Here is a 19,042-nt window from a genome sequence, read left to right on the forward strand (position 1 = left end):
TTGTGAATAATTTTATCATCTCAAAACACCCCACCATAGCATTGATGGCAGATATTCGAATTCGAAATCATTGATTTTACAAAAAAGATGAATTCAGAATTACTCACTTTTATCTCCTTGACAGAATTGTCAGACATTGATGCATGTCAGATTCCAACTGATTGACATCGGTTGAGATTGTCATGCAAACTTCTTTTATTACCAAAGCCATTTCACATCCGACGAACAGACCGTTAAATGATATGTTATCCTATACGATGACAATATGATTGCAACCCACTGTAACAAATTGAAGACAGGTTATGAAAAGTAAAATCAATGAATCGATATACACCAAAGGTTGCTCAAGCCTGGCCATCGTACCGGCAGATGTGATGTATAGTTGCCGATAGCCCCTCATATAAACATAATCGAATTGTTAGTTTTGAGTAAAAATCAGGCATCTTGATCATGGATAGCGAAAAAATGACACTCTTTTATTTGACACACCCAAATACATCAAAAACAATAAAAATAACAAGATAAACAAAAATTTCATCCGATTTTATTTCGTACGTAATCATTGTTTATCCACGATTCTCATAAAATAAGATAGGCATATAAACTTGTAATTTGTCACCTAAGCTCAATTTACAACACATACTGTTGTGAGCATGCCTTTTGAAGAGCGAATAACTTGAGCAAAGATTGTCTGCGACTCAAAAAAGAAATAGATCACCCACACTCATTTGATGTGGGTTATTTCATACAGAATCATGGTATGTGTACAAGTCATACCGCCTGGCGCCTACAGTAATCAGTATGTTCCTAACTACTGATATCGGCGATATAACCATTGTGCAATGCATAGTCAAAGTTATCAAAATCATCAACCATATCTATACTGAATAAGGAACTAAATACACAATGGACAGTATCAACTAGGATTTCTGGCAGGATTATACACTGTACTTCAAGTAATGAAGTATATTTCCACAAAATTACTGGACACTATATACCCAGCGTCACCAACACGTGGCCCTGTACAAGTCTGCTCAGGTGAGTGCAATCTATCTCTTCACAAATATGGATCTGTAAAATCGAAAACGTTGATCCACTTTTGGTGTCACTTTAGTCCATTTGTTTTGCGATATATCATACTTTTCAATTGAATTAGAGGTTTCTCCATCTGTTACTGCAAAAATCCACTTGTCAATGTGATACGCAGAAACTCGACCATGAAAAGTATTCATAGAAGATAATGAAGTCCACTGAGCTGAAGTAGCATCGTAACATTCTACTTTTTCGACTTTCTTTCCTCCACTCGCCCCACCGATTACGAATATCTTTTGATCAACTGCAACGACACCACTCTGCCACACAGTATATCTCACTGGTTCGAGATCAACCCACTCTGATGAGGATGGAGTGAATCTGCAGAATGATGAAACTTCTACACCATCTTGTCCTTCACCTCCAATACAATAGATGGAATCATTCAATGATACGAGACTTGTTAAACGAATCGCTGTAGGTTTGTCGTTTAGTTGAATCCATTGATTAACAAGGGAAGTAAACATTTCCACATCACTTGTTGCTTCATTGCTTCCCCCAACAACAAATATCGATCCCGACAAAGTAACCGAGCGAGGATGCCATCCATGACAACAAATCATATCTTTCATCTTTTCCCATTTTGAATTTTTTCTCTGAATATTGATTCGATGAACTGATTTATTCTTACATAAAATGTAGATATACGAGTCTAAAGAAATCGCTGAAAAATTTTTTAAACTCTGAAACGTCTCGTCATGAAACTTCTCTACTTTCTCAGTTACTGGATTGAAGGATTTGATACAATCTGCGTTATCATCGAAAAGAATTATCAAATCATCTTTGCAGATTTCTTCGTTTCTTTCTTGTGACGTTTTTGAAGCTTTTAAAAGATGTCCATTGATCAATTTGTACAGTTCTAAGTCGTTACTGATGATTAGGTTTGATTCCAAAAGACGTTCTAAAAATGATGGAGGGACTTTATCAAACTTAATTACTTCAAGACATCCATGCAAATGTTCCTGATTTTTTTGATTTTTCTCGGCCCAATTGAACAATAGCGTAAGTTTTTTTTCTTCGCATAACTTTGATTTTTCCGACTTCACAAAATTGAGGATGTCATTTTTCTCAATATTTCCGAATTCAGATTGGTTTGATATTTCCATGATATTTTCATGAACAAATGCTCCCAATCGCGTAGAGACGGCATACAGTCCATACATATCGGCGACAGCTCTTGTGGAAAAGTAATTACCTACAGTAAGTGATTCCTCCAAAACGTCAGATACTGCCTGTTTCACATCTTCCAGCTGCATCATGATTGCGACATGAAGAAGATCATTCATCTTTTCATCAGGAATCTCAAATTTTCCCGAATATATGAAATCGATGCAGTTTTTCACACATTGAGAATCGACCTCTTTCAAAACGACTTTTCCTTCACGACTCTCTTTGGTGTCGTGCTTTAACATGGCTTTGAAATAAGCACAACCAGCCGACAGTACATTTTTGTGAGTGTAATAGACATCATCTCCTACTTGAATTATGAAATCACAGTGATCGTTTTCTTGCTTCATTCGATGTAATTCTTCCATCATCTTCACTGAATGTTTCTCTACATTTGGACACACAATCTGCACCATGATTGGCAATAAACCACAATATATAATGTTCCTACGATTATTGTACCACTAATATATAGTCAAGCGCTGTTATTGAAGTAAAGATGAGATTAGTTTTAACTCAAGACAAAAGTAAAATACCAACACGGAGATCGCACTGGGTTAAAATAGTGCGCAGCTATCAGATCCGGAGCACGTCCGGTTGAAATAGTGCGCAGCTATCACTGCTGTGGATATACTCAGCTATCGCAGCTATCACCAAAAATCGCAGACATACAGTTTATTTAAAGGTCACGTATCGTTTAGGGCGCAGCTATCAGCTTCGGAGCACGTCCTGGTTGAAATAGTGCGCAGCTATCAGCTCCGGAGCACGTCTGAGTTGAAATAGTGCGCAGCTATCAGCTCCGGAGCAAGTCTGTGTTAAAATAGTGCGCAGCTATCAGCTCCGGAGCACGTCTGAGTTGAAATAGTGCGCAGCTATCAGATCCGGAGCACGTCTGAGTTGAAATAGTGCGCAGCTATCAGCTCCGGAGCAAGTCTGGGTTGAAATAGTGCGCAGCTATCAGTTCCGGAGCACGTCTGAGTTGAAATAGTGCGCAGCTATCAGCTCCGGAGCACGTCTGGGTTGAAACACTGCGAAAAACTTGATGCCAGTACCATTAAAACATAGGGATTATAGAAATATACCAGCTTTTATTATCGTTGGAGCCATTGTTTAATGCAGTGGTTCCCAACGTGGGCGATATCGCGGGGGCGAAAATGATGAACGGGGCGACAGGGGGCGAAAATGAAAAAAGGGGGCGACGGGGGGCGAAAATAGCGAAGGGGGAGATAGGAGGGCGATGACGCGTCAAAACGGCGGGCCTTTTTTTTAAGTCAACCCACTGAAATTTAGTTACAAAATTGTGTCAAACTAGACATCGAGCCGAAAATTTGACCTTTTTTTTTTAGTCAACCCGCCGGTGATTACAGTTTGTATGCTCAATTTTCGGTACACAAAATATGGGGGCGATGATCGATGTTGACCTTGAAAAGGGGGCGATGGGTCGAAAAAGGTTGGGAACCACTGGTTTAAGGGGTTTATAACTGTAACCGGCCAATTATCGTATTATATTGCCGATTCCATTGTTTACGAATAGAGATGTAGCAAGAATAGAACATTTATTAACCGTACTGAAATATAATATAATATTGTGTATGGTAAAATTAAGATATTCAAATGGAAAAAGGGGCATGGATTTTGAACTGATATTTTGGAATCATTTGATTGATGCGGCCCGCGACACAAGTTGAGTTTGAGACCCCTGACCTAGGCGATGTAAAGAGGAGGCATCAACACTGAATGAAAAGCAAGGAAGATAGTATAAAAAAAAATAGTGATTTAATCGACAGCGATTACTTGATGACTTGAAATTGACACGTAAATTTTGCTCCGAGTCATGACTCGAGTCAGGGTTGTAATGACTCGAGTCACAATTTTCTGATGACTCGACTTGACTCAAGTCATATTCTCAAAATACGGAAATGACTCGACTCGACTCGAGTCTATATGTGTACATGACTCGAACCAAGTCATATGACTCGACACTCAGACGGCCAAGACCGACATTTTATTGCAGTTTCGAAGAATAGTAAATTAGTCACCCTATTGTTACTGATACTTGAAAATGCGACCAGAAACTATTAAAAGTGAGGAAAATTAGTATATTATAAATGCGAACCATTCGATATCACCAAACAGAGTTATAGAAAGTGGGTTTGACAAGACTATAAATGGAAAATGAGCAGTCAACACAATCACTTGGACTTGGACTCGAGTCAAAATACCATGACTCGGACTCGAACCTCTGCTCGATGACTTGGACTCGGACTTGAATCGGTGGCTGCGCACTATTTCAACTCAGACTTGCTCCGGATCTGATAGGTGCGCACTATTTCAACCTGGACGGGCTCTGGATCTGATAGCTGCGCACTATTTCAACCCGGACATGCTCCGAATCTGATAGCTGCGCACTATTTGAACCCAGACGTGCTCCGGAGCTGATAGCTGCGCATAATTCGAGTCCACATGTGCTCCGGAGCTGATAGCTGCGCACTATTTGAACCTAGACGTGCTCCGGAGCTGATAGCTGCGCATAATTCGAGTCCACATCTGCTCCGGTGCCGATAGCTGCGCACTATTTCAACTCAGACTTGCTCCGGATCTGATAGCTGCGCACTATTTCAACCTGGACGTGCTCCGGATATGATAGCTGCGCACTATTTCAACCCGGACGTGCTCCGGAGCTGATAGCTGCGCACTATTTCAACCCAGACTTGCTCCGGAGCTGATAGCTGCGCACTATTTCAACTCGGACGTGCTCCGAATCTGATAGCTGCGCACTAATTCAACCCAGACAAGCTCCAGCGCTGATAGCTGCGCCCTAAACGATACGTGACCTTTAAATAACCTGTATGTCGGCGATTTTTGGTGATAGCTGCGATAGCTGAGTATATCCACAGTAGTGATAGCTGCGCACTATTTCAACCTGGACGTGCTCTGGAGCTGATAGCTGCGCACTATTTCAACCCAGACTTGCTCCGGATCTGATAGCTGCGCACTATTTCAACCCAGACGTGCTCCGGAGCTGATAGCTGCGCACTATTTCAACTCAGACTTGCTCCGGAGCTGATAGCTGCGCTCTATTTCAACTCAAACGTGCTCCGGATCTGATAGCTGCGCACTATTTCAACCCAGACAAGCTCCAGCGCTGATAGCTGCGCCCTAAACGATACGTGACCTTTAAATAAACTGTATGTCTGCGATTTTTGGTGATAGCTGCGATAGCTGAGTATATCCACAGTAGTGATAGCTGCGCACTATTTCAACTTGGACGTGCTCTGGATCTGATAGCTGCGCACTATTTCAACTCAGACGTGCTCCGGAGCTGATAGCTGCGCACTATTTTAACCCAGACTTGCTCCGGAGCTGATAGCTGCGCACTATTTGAACCCAGACGTGCTCCGGAGCTGATAGCTGCGCATAATTCGAGTCCACATGTGCTCCGGAGCTGATAGCTGCGCACTATTTGAACCTAGACGTGCTCCGGAGCTGATAGCTGCGCATAATTCGAGTCCACATCTGCTCCGGTGCCGATAGCTGCGCACTATTTCAACTCAGACTTGCTCCGGATCTGATAGCTGCGCACTATTTCAACCTGGACGTGCTCCGGATATGATAGCTGCGCACTATTTCAACCCGGACGTGCTCCGGAACTGATAGCTGCGCACTATTTCAACCCAGACTTGCTCCGGAGCTGATAGCTGCGCCCTATTTCAACTCAGACGTGCTCCGAATCTGATAGCTGCGCACTATTTCAACTCAGACATACTCCGGATCTGATAGCTGCGCACTAATTCAACCCAGACAAGCTCCAGCGCTGATAGCTGCGCCCTAAACGATACGTGACCTTTAAACGACCTGTATGTCGGCGATTTTTGGTGATAGCTGCGATAGCTGAGTATATCCACAGTAGTGATAGCTGCGCACTATTTCAACCTGGACGTGCTCTGGAGCTGATAGCTGCGCACTATTTCAACCCAGACGTGCTCCGGAGCCAATAGCTGCGCAATATTTCAACTCAGACTTGCTCCGGAGCTGATAGCTGCGCACTATTTCAACTCAGACGTGCTCCGGATCTGATAGCTGCGCACTATTTCAACCCAGACGTGCTCCGGAGCTGATAGCTGCGCACTATTTCAACTCAGACTTGCTCCGGAGCTGATAGCTGCGCTCTATTTCAACTCAAACGTGCTCCGGATCTGATAGCTGCGCACTATTTCAACCCAGACAAGCTCCAGCGCTGATAGCTGCGCCCTAAACGATACGTGACCTTTAAATAAACTGTATGTCGGCGATTTTTGGTGATAGCTGCGATAGCTGAGTATATCCACAGTAGTGATAGCTGCGCACTATTTCAACTTGGACGTGCTCTGGAGCTGATAGCTGCGCACTATTTCAACTCAGACTTGCTCCGGATCTGATAGCTGCGCACTATTTCAACCCGGACGTGCTCCGGAGCCGATAGCTGCGCACTATTTCAACTCAGACTTGCTCCGGATCTGATAGCTGCGCACTATTTCAATCTGGACGTGCTCCGGATATGATAGCTGCGCACTATTTCAACCCGGACGTGCTCCGGAGCTGATAGCTGCGCACTATTTCAACCCAGACTTGCTCCGGAGCTGATAGCTGCGCACTATTTCAACTCAGACGTGCTCCGGATCTGATAGCTGCGCACTATTTCAACCCAGACGTGCTCCGGAGCTGATAGCTGCGCACTATTTCATCTCAGACTTGCTCCGGAGCTGATAGCTGCGCACTATTTCTACTCAGACTTGCTCCGGATCTGATAGCTGCGCACTATTTAAACTCAGACTTGCTCCGGATCTGATAGCTGCGCACTATTTCAACCCGGACGTGCTCCGGAGCTGATAGCTGCGCACTATTTCAACTCAGACTTGCTCCGGATGTGATAGCTGCGCACTATTTCAACTCAGATTTGATCCGGATCTGATAGCTGCGCACTAATTCAACCCAGACAAGCTCCAGCGCTGATAGCTGCGCCCTAAACGATACGTGACCTTTAAATGACCTGTATGTCTGCGATTTTTGGTGATAGCTGCGATAGCTGAGTATATCCACAAGTGATAGCTGCGATAGCTGCGGGAGCTGCGATAGCTGAGTATATCCACGGGGCCCTGGTCGCTGGTTTAGCTCAGTGTTTGGAAACGAAATCAGCGAAGCATTTTGTTTGTAGGCGTCATCTGACGGATGAGTTTTTGGATTTGGAGGGTAGCTGTTACAGACAGGGTTCGGGTTAAATAATATTTTCATCATTTCAAAACACCACAAGACTGCGATACAATGTAAAGATATAAAGGTGTCGGAAAGAGTAGTCTCTGAAATCAGACACCCAAGTGGGCTTAGGCCAGGGGTTCTCAAAGGGTGGCCCATGGCGCACTGGTGAGTCTTAGGACATATTTGAGATGGGCCACACAGCTATCAGCCAACAGGAACGAAAATAATTACGATTATATCATAACTGGAAGTTAATGCTGAAGTAACCAAGTATTCTGACAGTGGCATACGTCGTATGCCGTTGAACAGAGTGTGCACTGTGCAATAACGTCTGACTGAAGTGTTCGGCAGATCGTATTACCATAGCCTTTATAAAGACTATGGTATTACCATAGTATACCACTATTGCAATTTAATATCAATTTTTGTTGCCCAAAATAATAATAATCGTCCGCAACTAGTGGATAATTCAAAAGAACATCGTATATCAACATTCAACAATCGCATTCTCTACTATAGTTGCTGGCGATTAGGTCTACCCCTGACGTGTGTCAGCCGAAAATATTCGGTTTCATTTCAATATGAATATACTATACGACCGTATATTGAAGTCCTGTACCTCCAACAAGCTGCACTGAATGAAAAGTAAAGCAAGAATATAATACACAAGCTAGCCCTGCAAATAGGTACAATCTTTGAGCGAGATAGTGTAATGGTGATGCGTCCGGCTTCTCGAGCGGTAGGTCGTGGGTTCGATCCCCGGCCGGGTCATACCAATGACTCGAAAATTGGTATCCGCAGCCATCCTGCTAGGCCTTCAGCAATCACGGATAGCGTGGAGGAGAAAAAACGGAGACGCAGACTAGATGACCTCACTCCGTATCGCAACTCCATCGTCAAAGCATCTCGATGGTGCAGGCGAAAAAGAATATCACCTCTCTCTTTGAAAATATATGCATCCACGATGACCAGGCCTGTTTATTTTTGGATTTCTCCAAAAATAACAAAAATAGCCTAGTTTTGGATGTTTTCAAATTTGAAGGTGTTTTGAGCCCTATTACTACTGAAAAATTCCACCAAACGTATGTTATTATCATGTATTCAAGTCCTCCAACACATAGATATCATCAGTGATCTTGATCTAACTTTCCAATACATTCTTAACAAATTTAGTCTTTGGCCTGAAGAATGCCTTCTAAAGAATATCAATCATTGCGAGACGCCCCGCCGAGACCCTCATCCCACTTGATTTTCGAGATATCGGCCTCGAACCTCGCGATTGTGGAAAACATCGAGGTTAGTGGTCCAAAAATGAAGGAATGTCTACTTCTTCAAACTCTCCAATCTTCCAAGCCTTTGCTCCTCACAAGCGCTCGTCAGTAATGCGTTCGAAACCTCTGATCCTCCACGAAGTAGCGTGCCTCATTGAACTTGACAGCCCAACACCCTCTGACCAGAAAACCTTCCTTGTGGCGGTCCTCTTTGTCCCAGTACTCGCCTTGACACAGAGCCCGAAGGCGTTCGCAAGGCGCATGAGCTCCTGCTGCTCCATGATCAGAACGTCAAGACCATGAAGCTTCGTGACGGTGGTGCTCAGCTCTGTGAGACCGTGACCATGCGATCGAGAGCGAACAGGTGGATTCACCACTGCAGCGAAGGTGCACACTCCGGACTGTTCTCGTCCATAACCTAAAGGAGTTTGGTACGGTTTCCAGTCAACTAAGAGGCCACCCTCTTCATTGACAATAAACGAGCGACAACAAACTTGGGGCGCGCACTTTCCATCTACTGGATCAAGTTGTGTTGCCGTCTGAAGCATCAGCAGATCAGTCCCGTCATCGTGTGGACGAAGTGATCGTGACAGAAGTGGCGGTGTATGATTTCGCCGTTCCCTTTGCCTCACTCAAGCTGCCTTCCCGTCTTCTATATGTGTCGCACTGTGAAACTAGGAGTACAAAGGTGGAGGGGCGTGAGGGCAAGGTCAGCAGAAACGTGAAGTGGATTGAGTGGAAGTAGTTTTAGCGTTTCGGTGACCCCTCCCTCACATACATGCTGTTTTTGTGTGTTTTCATGAGTTTTCTGGTCGTTTACATCGTTCTGACTTGTTTATTTTACTGAAAAACTTGAGAAAACATCATCAAAAAAATCTTATTTTTGGATGTTTTCAAATCTTATTTTTGGAGAATCTCCAAAAATAAAACCCATTATCCAAAAATAAACAGGTCTGACGATGACTGGAGATATTCAGTGCAGTTGTTAAGACTCTTAAACGTGTGGCAGATGTATCACAAAACTATTTTCTACATTTCAAAATGTAGGTAGTTGGCCTAAACAACAGTTCAACTAGTAATTAAAGTACAATTTTAAAATGTCACCACTAGGTTATGTAGTGCAATTAAGCAAAACGTACTCAACTGCTGGGAACATTGAGCTATATAAACAGGTACAATCTTCAGCAATATATTCGGTTACGATAACAGGCTCTTTTACGCACTCCGAATGATAATTTCACTGACGCAAGTTTTCCCAAAACTATTTTTTTACTTTCCAAAACCCAAACTGTGTGAAAACTAGTTTGTATATAATCTGTTCAAGAAGTAGATTCCATATCCGGCCCGCCGAGAAGTTGCCCGCTCCTGTTACATAAGGTTTACCACATAATATCAGGTCGACAACTTGCTAGATTCCCAATCTCAAGCTTTCGATACAGCTTATTTTTACTAACAGTAGACAAGTAACAAACCAATCGTGTCTGCTTCATTTCACAGAAATTTATGAGAATTTATTGCTCTTACGCAGTTATAAGCAACAGATAGGACAACAAAGATAGAGAGACATTGACTTTCATGCTTAAACTGAACACAGTCGTGTCTTAAATATAGTGTTGATATATTTATAAAAAAACTGCTCTGCTAAAGCCTCAGGTTCCGCGAACAACAACCCAATACTATTCAAAAACTGAGACAAAGTGAAGATGTCAAACTAGCTGTAGTAACTAGAGCGAAAGAATCAAAACTCCTGTTCAATCATCTGTACACAGCCAGTATTAGAATGTGCAACCTAAATTGCATGTCTTCCCTAAGAGAAGAAAGAGTCCGTATTTTGGCTCTGGAAAGTGCAAAAAGTAGCGGTTTTCTGCCTTTTCATTGCCGTGGCCCAACTTCCATTTTGCAAATATGCCAGGACGCACCATTCAGCTTCAGTATTCTCTTAAGCGGCGGCAATACGACAGGTTTAGGCCCAGCAGTTCATATCAAATCATAGCTCGTTCTCATGAGCACGAGAATGGCAAATGTCTCTATATGAATGTATCGCAAGCTTGGACGTTTCAAACTATACAGTTCTTCTATAGTCTTGATAGGAAAAACTGGAAATTAGAGTGGAACATTTCCCAAATTATATTAGAATTAGAGCAAGAAACATTTCACAAATTACATTAGAGTGTGACTACTGGCATGTTCCTCTAATTCAGTGGTTCCCAACCGGGGGGAATTCTCCCCTTGAAGGGAATTTTGAAATTTTTAGGGGGAATCTGGCTTTGGCATCGTATCGGAAGACACACTGGGTTTAAAGGTTTTTTGATTTTTATGGTATAGAACTGTTGAATAGAAATTATTTCTTTACAATTGTATGTTTCGTTGGCGGATTTCAAGCTAGGTGTATGTTTAAGTACCTTCCGTAGATATTACACCCTCTGATAAAGTGAGGCTCACGAGACGATTTCGTTGGGTCTGCGACAGCCTCTCGACCAAATTTCTACTAAGCAGTAAATCGTCAAGCCGAATTCAGCACAAGGCCGCTAGTGAAATCGTTTAACTTTTTAGGCCAACATATGAGCTAAGGTGAAAAACATACCAAATTAATCGATTCAACTCAAGTCCATAGCAAGCGGACTGGTGATTTATTTTTCGTCAGCGGCAACCCGACCGATAAAAGACAGGTCAAATTTGACTGTACTTTACCAAAGTTTAGTGCGGTCCGCATTCGCCATAGTACGGACATATCTCAAAATGTTTTGCCATTAATTGATCAGTCAAAAAATGGTTGCGCGTTAAAAAGCACATTTGTTTAGTCACAGGCAACTTTTACCCAGGAGGGGAATTTTAGCTCAAATATCGGCCAAGGGGGGCACGAGACGAAAAAGGTTGGGAACCAATGCTCTAATTCAGTGGTTCTCAACCGGGGGTCCGCGAAGCATTTTCAGGGGGTCCGCGAAGCCTCAAAATAACTGATAACCTAATTTTCTATGTTTTTAGTTTCAAAAAAGCCCGAGGCAGTTTAGCTTCAATAATACTAAAACTCCAGAGCTCACATCAATAGAATGGTCATCTGAGAGGAAATATCCTACTGTGCAGACTCATTTTAATTGCTAAATTGCCAATAGCCTGCTGAAACAAACATTTTGCAGTTTAGAGATGTTTTGTTGGGGATTGTGGAAAAAAATGGATGAGTAAGGTCAACCACGGTGACTTCGAAATGTTTACAAAAATCTATTTTCTCCTGTGATATACTCAACCATTTTCCCTAATAACTTCACGATAAGCTGCTAGATAGAAATGATCAGGCTTGACGTTATATGTTCATTAAATTTTTTATTTAATTCTGGGGCCATATTTGTTACGATCATACCCGAATGTATCGTTGGAAACGCTATGCTTTATTATTACATTTGCCTCCACCTATATTTGTGGAAATGGATTTTCGGCACTCGTTCATATCAAATCGAAGGCGCGGATTTTCAAGACACGACCACATATTTCAGGGAATGCAGTTGCAGAATTCGCCTTGAAATAATAGAAGTCTACCCAATTTCTACATGTATAGTATGATCTTATTTTTAAGAGCGGTCATTTTTTTTGCTGTTTATCAATAGGCCTACAGTTGCATATTTGCACCAGACATATGAGGATTGCAAGATAATTCAGCTAAATTTGAACTAAAACTTCGTGAGGGTCCGTGGGGTCCGTGACGGCCCGAAAGGGGTCCGCGAAGGTAAAAAGGTTGAGAACCACTGCTCTAATTAGACCTAAAATATCCAGTTGTCCAAGTCTGTCTGGACCGTATCCGCCTTTTTGGGGTCTATTGTTTGATTTGGGCGTCCGGCTTGGATTATAAATTGGTGCCTGCAGTGTGCTTTGCCCGGTCACTAGATGTCGACAAAGTGAAAGAGGCGCTTTTCGTAACGAGTTCTCCCTTGAAAAATCTGAAATTTTGTCAGGGCCTGATTCTATCGTCCTGAGTCGTGACAACCTGTGACCCAGGAAGCGGAACGTCGCGCAGGACTGGGCCGGTTCACGTCCTTCTCGATCTGCAAAAAATAGCAGGGGGTCAGTCAATACTAGCAGTGGAATCACAAGATTTTAAAGGTATATTTCTGAGCCCCATCCCGGGATTAATTCTATTGAAATCCCGAAATTTGGAGAAAGCTTCTGCCACACCTGATGTAACGCTTACTTTGCTTTTAAGCAGCATTAAAATATTAGCTGACAGTCTTGAACAGTCTACTTTGCTGATATAATAATACAAACTATGGAACAAAAATGAACTGTGCCAGTGGTCTACATCTTTTTCGAAATGGCTCTATATTTTGTAGTATACGCAAATCTTGTCCAGTTCACCTTCACATAATACATCAAATCCATAGTAATCCTAATCGGAATAGGGATGGGTAAGGCTGCTACCCTTCAGAAATGCTAATGCTAAAAACTAGTCTACGTTAGAGAGTATTGGATCCCGGTCTAACAGTGGTCTTCAACTGGGGCCTAGGAAACATTATAAGGAAACTGCGCGCTTATGGACAAATATAGTATTGGGAGCTAGGGTATATTATGTGAAGCAATTTTGCTTCTAACTGCTAAAACTTCATGGCTTACATCAGTCGAATGACCGTTTGATACCAGATATCAAACTGTGCCAGCTCATTTTAACTGCCTGCAAGCCATTTAGTCAATGGGTAGCCCTAATGATACAAACATTTCGCTGTATCGGGCTGATTTGTTGAGGTTTGTGCGAAAACTGCAAATTAGGAATAGAAAGGTCAAACATGGCGACAATAATAAGAAACCGCATTAACGAAGATACTCTCAATGTTCCCATGATTTTACGTCGGTGTTACAATAAATGAATGTGGCATGCATGGGTATTTTTTCAGTTCGCTAATCCTGGAATTGGCGAGTACAAATCACAATCTTGCGATTTCAATTTTGATCCCGAAATCCCAACCCTCGTCAATACACCCACGCAGGGGGGGTGACCCCAAAAAACTCACCATCTTCCGTGGGTCCCGCACCTATTTTGATATACCATCTTGACAAAATGATTGCACAAATGATAGGAATCTGAACTTGTACTTCTTAAGGTTTCGTCTGTAGGTTTCGTCTACTTCTACAACTACCTCAAGTGGTTAGTTTTTATTTTTGAATGTAAACATGGAATGGCAATGACTGATTTTGCAGCAGCGAATGTACGATTTCTGGCAATCCAAAAGTTATCTTCCAGAGCGCAGAATTTACTGAATCTGGTCTTGATCGAAAGCTACTGTCGCACCGAATCCGAAAATGTGAATTAAAATATGATCAGGCACTGAACCACCCCGAATTCACCCTCCAAGTCTGAATTACCGGCATTGTCCAAACAATGGAAGAGCCGCAATCAATGTTCCCTCTAATTTTTGACGAGTCTGTGCACACTCACCAACTCACCGCGCACGTAATGACTAAAAAAAGTCATCACTTCGGATATTTTGTGCGCAACTTAGATTTTCTGTGCGCAGAGACAGTGTCAGCACTACGCATTTGCACACGTGCGCAGCTTAGAGGGAACATTAGCCACAATGCGTCATTGTTTTGCGGTCATCCGATTGTTCTGAATAATGCAGATTATAAATGTTGAGGTTGATTTTTCATCCGAGTAGGGAGTCTGGCCATATTTTCATTCATAATTTCAGAATCAGTGCGACAGTAGCTCTCGATCAAGGCCAGATTCAGTAAATTCTACACTTTGGAGGATAACTTTAGGATTGCTAGAAATCCTACAGTCGTTGCCGCAAATTAAGACTGAATAAAGCCTCAGCGAAGCAGAACGAAGTTGCAGAATTGGTTGTTGCCATTCCATGTTTACATTCGATAGTTTTTCTACTCTAGCACTTCTACTTTTTGGAAAAACTAGTTGCTCGTTACACTTTGGATTTCGCAAAGTGGAAGGTAGTTTTGTGACACTTGTAATTCTTACTTAATTGATGACGATTTCAAACTACTTCCATTTCTACTTAAGTTTTTAGGAAAAACTATTCGTTTATTATAGTAGATAGTAGTTTTGTGATAGTCTTGCAACTTGCGTGGTAGCAATTTTAAACTACTACCAGCTACAGTTTTTCGGCAAAACAGAGATTACTTACGGTACTTTTTTACATATCTGGAAATCACGATTTCTATCTGTACTTCAGTAGAAATTTCAATGCTACTTTTCCTTTTATTTGAGTAACGATGATGAACACTTTGATCAACTACACTGCTGGAACACAACGATGTCGATTCACCCCCAACTCAACCTTCACTCACATTTGTCACCCACCTTTTTAAATCAGGATCAACCAAATTTTCCTGCACGCAGACGAACCAGCAGGGGGACCTGGGGCACTTTCTGGCGGATCACTCCCGCTGATGGGCCGACCTTCGACCAGTTACGTGACGGGCCGGAAATCCATCCCGAACGAGGCGGACCCTGGAATAAAACGGGGTCCGTTTCTTATGGCAAGAGGAAGCAAATTGTGACATAGACTCAATTAAAATTACAATTGTAACTACACAGTTATTTCCAAATTAGATTAAAATAAGAACAATAGCTATACATTTTTTCCATATGAGATTAGAATTAGATCTACCCAGTGTGTTCCAAATCAGACTAGAATTACAGAATTTGCAAAAACTTGGACATGGAATGAAGTTCAGTTCATATCAAATCACAGATTTTTCTCATAAGTATGAGAATGGCAAATGTGAAGACACCAAGCTTGCCTCGATTCAGGTGACACAGACACGTAACCAGACAATGGATTAGAAATAAATTGAGAGCAAGGTAACATTTCACAAATGAGATAATGGTATAATTAGTCTCATTACAACAACTAGAATTACCGTAACTGGTTGTCCACGTCTGCACAGAGGTAGTCAGTAGCCTAACGAAATACTCGAGTAGTTTTCCTTTACTTGCATCACTTACTTCACTAAATCAAATTTTATGCTACTTTAACTCTGTCACATTTTTAACTTACCTACCTTTCCCTAATCACAGTTTGTCATGTAGAAGTGTTAAGTTCTTCCATTAAGACAGATAGAGTGACAAAGATGGAGAAATTCAGGTGCGGCTTTTGCGAAGAGCCCTGACTTTTTGTCGTGCTTTGCACGAATATACGGGGTGACCAATATCATTCCACTAAAGTATGGGTCAATAAAATCGATGTTGCGGTTTGCGTGGTTTATGTGCGTAATTTCAGGTCGCCTATTTGCCGATACGGCAGTTTCATCACATTAAGCTTAACTAAAGTTCAGCCAAACGTTTGGAATTATACGACCTGCCTTATTTCAGTTTGCTTCCTATCAGCTCAAAACATCAATGTAGTGTCCTGGTAGAATTTATCCACATCGGTCATTGTCTTATTAACTAAAGACATTGCAATACGACCGACGGCGCCATACCATCACATTTTCTGAAAGGGGGCACTACGGTGAAAAAGAGGTCAAGAGCCACTGTTCTATAGCAATGGCGTCATTTGTAGGCTATCAAATGATAGTTCGAATCCTCATGCTGTTAAAACAGATATCTCCTGTGATGTAGCAACACGAACCCAACTCTCTGCACTATCAGTTTCCAGGTTTCGAGAGTGTAGTTATGACGAATTTTCAAAACTGCTAACATAATTCAGTAGTTTCGAAAGACAGCAAATCCTACTCCTACCTGAAGTAGGCCACTTCTGCGTTGCTTGGAACAGCACTGCTCCTACTCATACTTGAGTGAAATATGGATCACTACTTCTACTTGAGTAGTCTTCTTGACTGCTTTGACAGCATCTGATCATGCATGTGGACTAGGGTGGAGTGAAAAATGAAAATTTTTGAATTTCAAAAAAGGGTCTTGAAATGTGGTGCCAAATTGTAAACAAATAAATTCTATCATCATTTTGGGTCCGTACACCCTCTAGTGGTCGTGCAATTTCACTGAACGAGCCAAAAACAGCTAATTTCGCCATATCTCGATCATCACTTACACTAGAAAGTCAGTTTTGGGCTTAAAAGATGCAGAAGCAACATGTTTCTATCTCACTTCCATAGAACTTACTCTTAAAAATGAACAGAAAAAAAGTTACAAGCAAATTTCTCATTTTATAGGTAAAATTGAGCACTGAAGCAGTGGGTAGGATGTCAAAAGCGTGTAGTGATTGATCTTATGACTGAGCATTGAGAAACATACCCTATCAATTAGAACTACTTTTCAAAACTTGCTCAAACAAATGAAACCCCCTACAAGCATAAATAGGGCTCGGGCATCGAATAGAGACTGCTGAAACTGTATTTAAAACAGCGTCCATTGGTAGTGCAGCGTCACGATATCGGTAGGTTTATAACAACGGCCCTCATGAGATGTCTTACCAAAATGCTGTCGTAGGGTTTGTATCATATTTTTCACAAAGCTCCTGAATGAAAGCACAAAAATTGAAAATACACATTCAAAACACAAACATCAATTCTATACTGGAAACGGAAAATTTTTGTAGCAGTATCACATGAGTATCACTGTGCACGAACATTAAAATCATGTTTAGTATTGAAAGATTTCATCTGCTTTCAAGACTTCAGTTTTTGTCGGATAAAGCTATCTTTACGTTCAAATCCTGAAACATGGGTGGATGCTTCAGTAACCACGTTCTTTCCACTGCCTGTTTGTGGCAAAGATGACTGAGCTATAATGCTGATGATCTTAGGTTTTCCACCCCGACATCTGACAAGGTCTTCATTGCATGCGTCTGTTCAATATCTTTGTGGTTTAAGTTGACAATTTGGTGGAAAGATTAAGCCTTGATGATGATAACTGGAATTTGGAAGAAACTGATGCTCAATGTCGCTGTTTTTAGGTTTGGTGTCATTTATATACCTTCCTTCAAATTCATAATTGGAATTTGGTATGGTGTGGTTGTTGTGCGCATAGCTGTAATCTTGTTAACTGTAAATCTTCGGACGTTTCCCTCCTTGTCACCAAAGCATTCCCAGCAAAACATTTTCTGGATGTTCAAAATGAGCATTTCTTCGTAGCAAAGATAGTGCAAAATAGTGAATTCAGGTATCAGTCAGCTTTGTGACACGGGAAACTATATTGTGGAAATTTTTAGCACCTTCAACAATGGAATTGTGCATTTTTATTTCAAACCATGACGGAAAATGGACCTCCATGCAGAATTGAGCACGACAGTTCCGATTTCTCGATGGATGACTCTGCCCCACATAGTACTTTGAAATTTGAGACGCGAGAGTCAACCATATTGAATGAACGATGGGCCCAGCCTCTAAATATTGCAGATCTGGTTCCAATTGACGACTTTGAAGGAGGATATATAAATGAAACCAAACCCTAAAGCAGAAACATTGACACCAGCATCAGATTCTTCCAAATTCCAGTCATCAACATCCAGGCTTAATCTTTCCACCAAATTGTCAACTTAAACCTCAAAAATATTGAAGAGCCGCCTGCATCGCAATCAAGACCTTGTCTGATCACGAGCTGGCAAACCTATGATCATCACCATTAAGGCTCAGTTATCCTTGCCACAACCAGGCAGTGGATAGACATGTGACAGTGGTGACAAAAGAATCTGCTCAATGTTTCAGGATTTAAACGTAGAGATGGCCTCATCAGACAAAAACTGCAGTCTTGAAACCAGATGAAATCTTTCAATACTAAACATGACTTTATTGTTTGTACACACTGATACTCATGTGATACTGCTACAAAAATGTTCTGTTTCCAGTATAGAATTGATGTTTGTGTTTTGAATGTGTATTTTCAATTTTTGCGCTTTCATTCAGGAGCTTTGTGACAAATATGCTACAAACCCTACGACAGCATTTTGGTAAGAAATCTCATGAGGGCCGTTCTAATAAACTTACCGATATCGTGATGCCGCACTACCAATAGACGCTGTTTTAAATACAGTTTTAGCAGTCTCTATTCGATGCCCGAGCCCTATGTATTCTTGGAGGGGGTTTCATTTGTTTAAGAAAGTTTTGAAAAGTAGCTCTAATTGATAGGGTATGTTGCTCAGTCATAAGATTAATCACTACACGCTTTTGACATCCTACCCACTGCTTCAGTGCTTAATTTTACATATAAAATCATAAATTTGCTTGTAACTTTTTTTCTGTTCATTTTTAAGAGTAAGTTCTATGGAAGTGAGATAGAAACATGTTGCTTCTGCATCTTTTAAGCCCAAAACTGACTTTCTAGTGTAAGTGATGATCAAGATATGGCGAAATTAGCTTTTCGGCTCGTTCGGTGA

At 41.7% G+C, this 19,042-nt stretch overlaps 3 protein-coding genes across 5 annotated transcripts in view; all 3 read right to left on the reverse strand.

Annotated features, from left to right (window-relative positions):
* LOC145457123 (kelch-like protein 26) overlaps positions 1 to 2,737 on the reverse strand; it is a 65,516-nt gene extending 62,779 nt beyond the window's left edge. For both annotated transcript variants that reach the window (XR_013920807.1, XM_080335319.1), the window contains exon 1: positions 108 to 2,737. The gene's annotated coding sequence lies outside the window, so the exon portion shown is untranslated. The remainder of the gene's footprint in view (positions 1 to 107) is intronic.
* LOC145433270 (uncharacterized) overlaps positions 1 to 19,042 on the reverse strand; it is a 223,208-nt gene that overhangs the window by 163,758 nt on the left and 40,408 nt on the right. The window lies entirely within an intron of this gene.
* The window catches only part of LOC145432885 (uncharacterized), a 202,393-nt gene that overhangs the window by 56,542 nt on the left and 126,809 nt on the right, over positions 1 to 19,042 (reverse strand). The window lies entirely within an intron of this gene.

This window comes from Botryllus schlosseri, chromosome 1 (assembly GCF_051294905.1).
Source record: "Botryllus schlosseri isolate E-star chromosome 1, Bs_hap1, whole genome shotgun sequence".
NCBI lineage: Eukaryota > Metazoa > Chordata > Ascidiacea > Stolidobranchia > Styelidae > Botryllus > Botryllus schlosseri.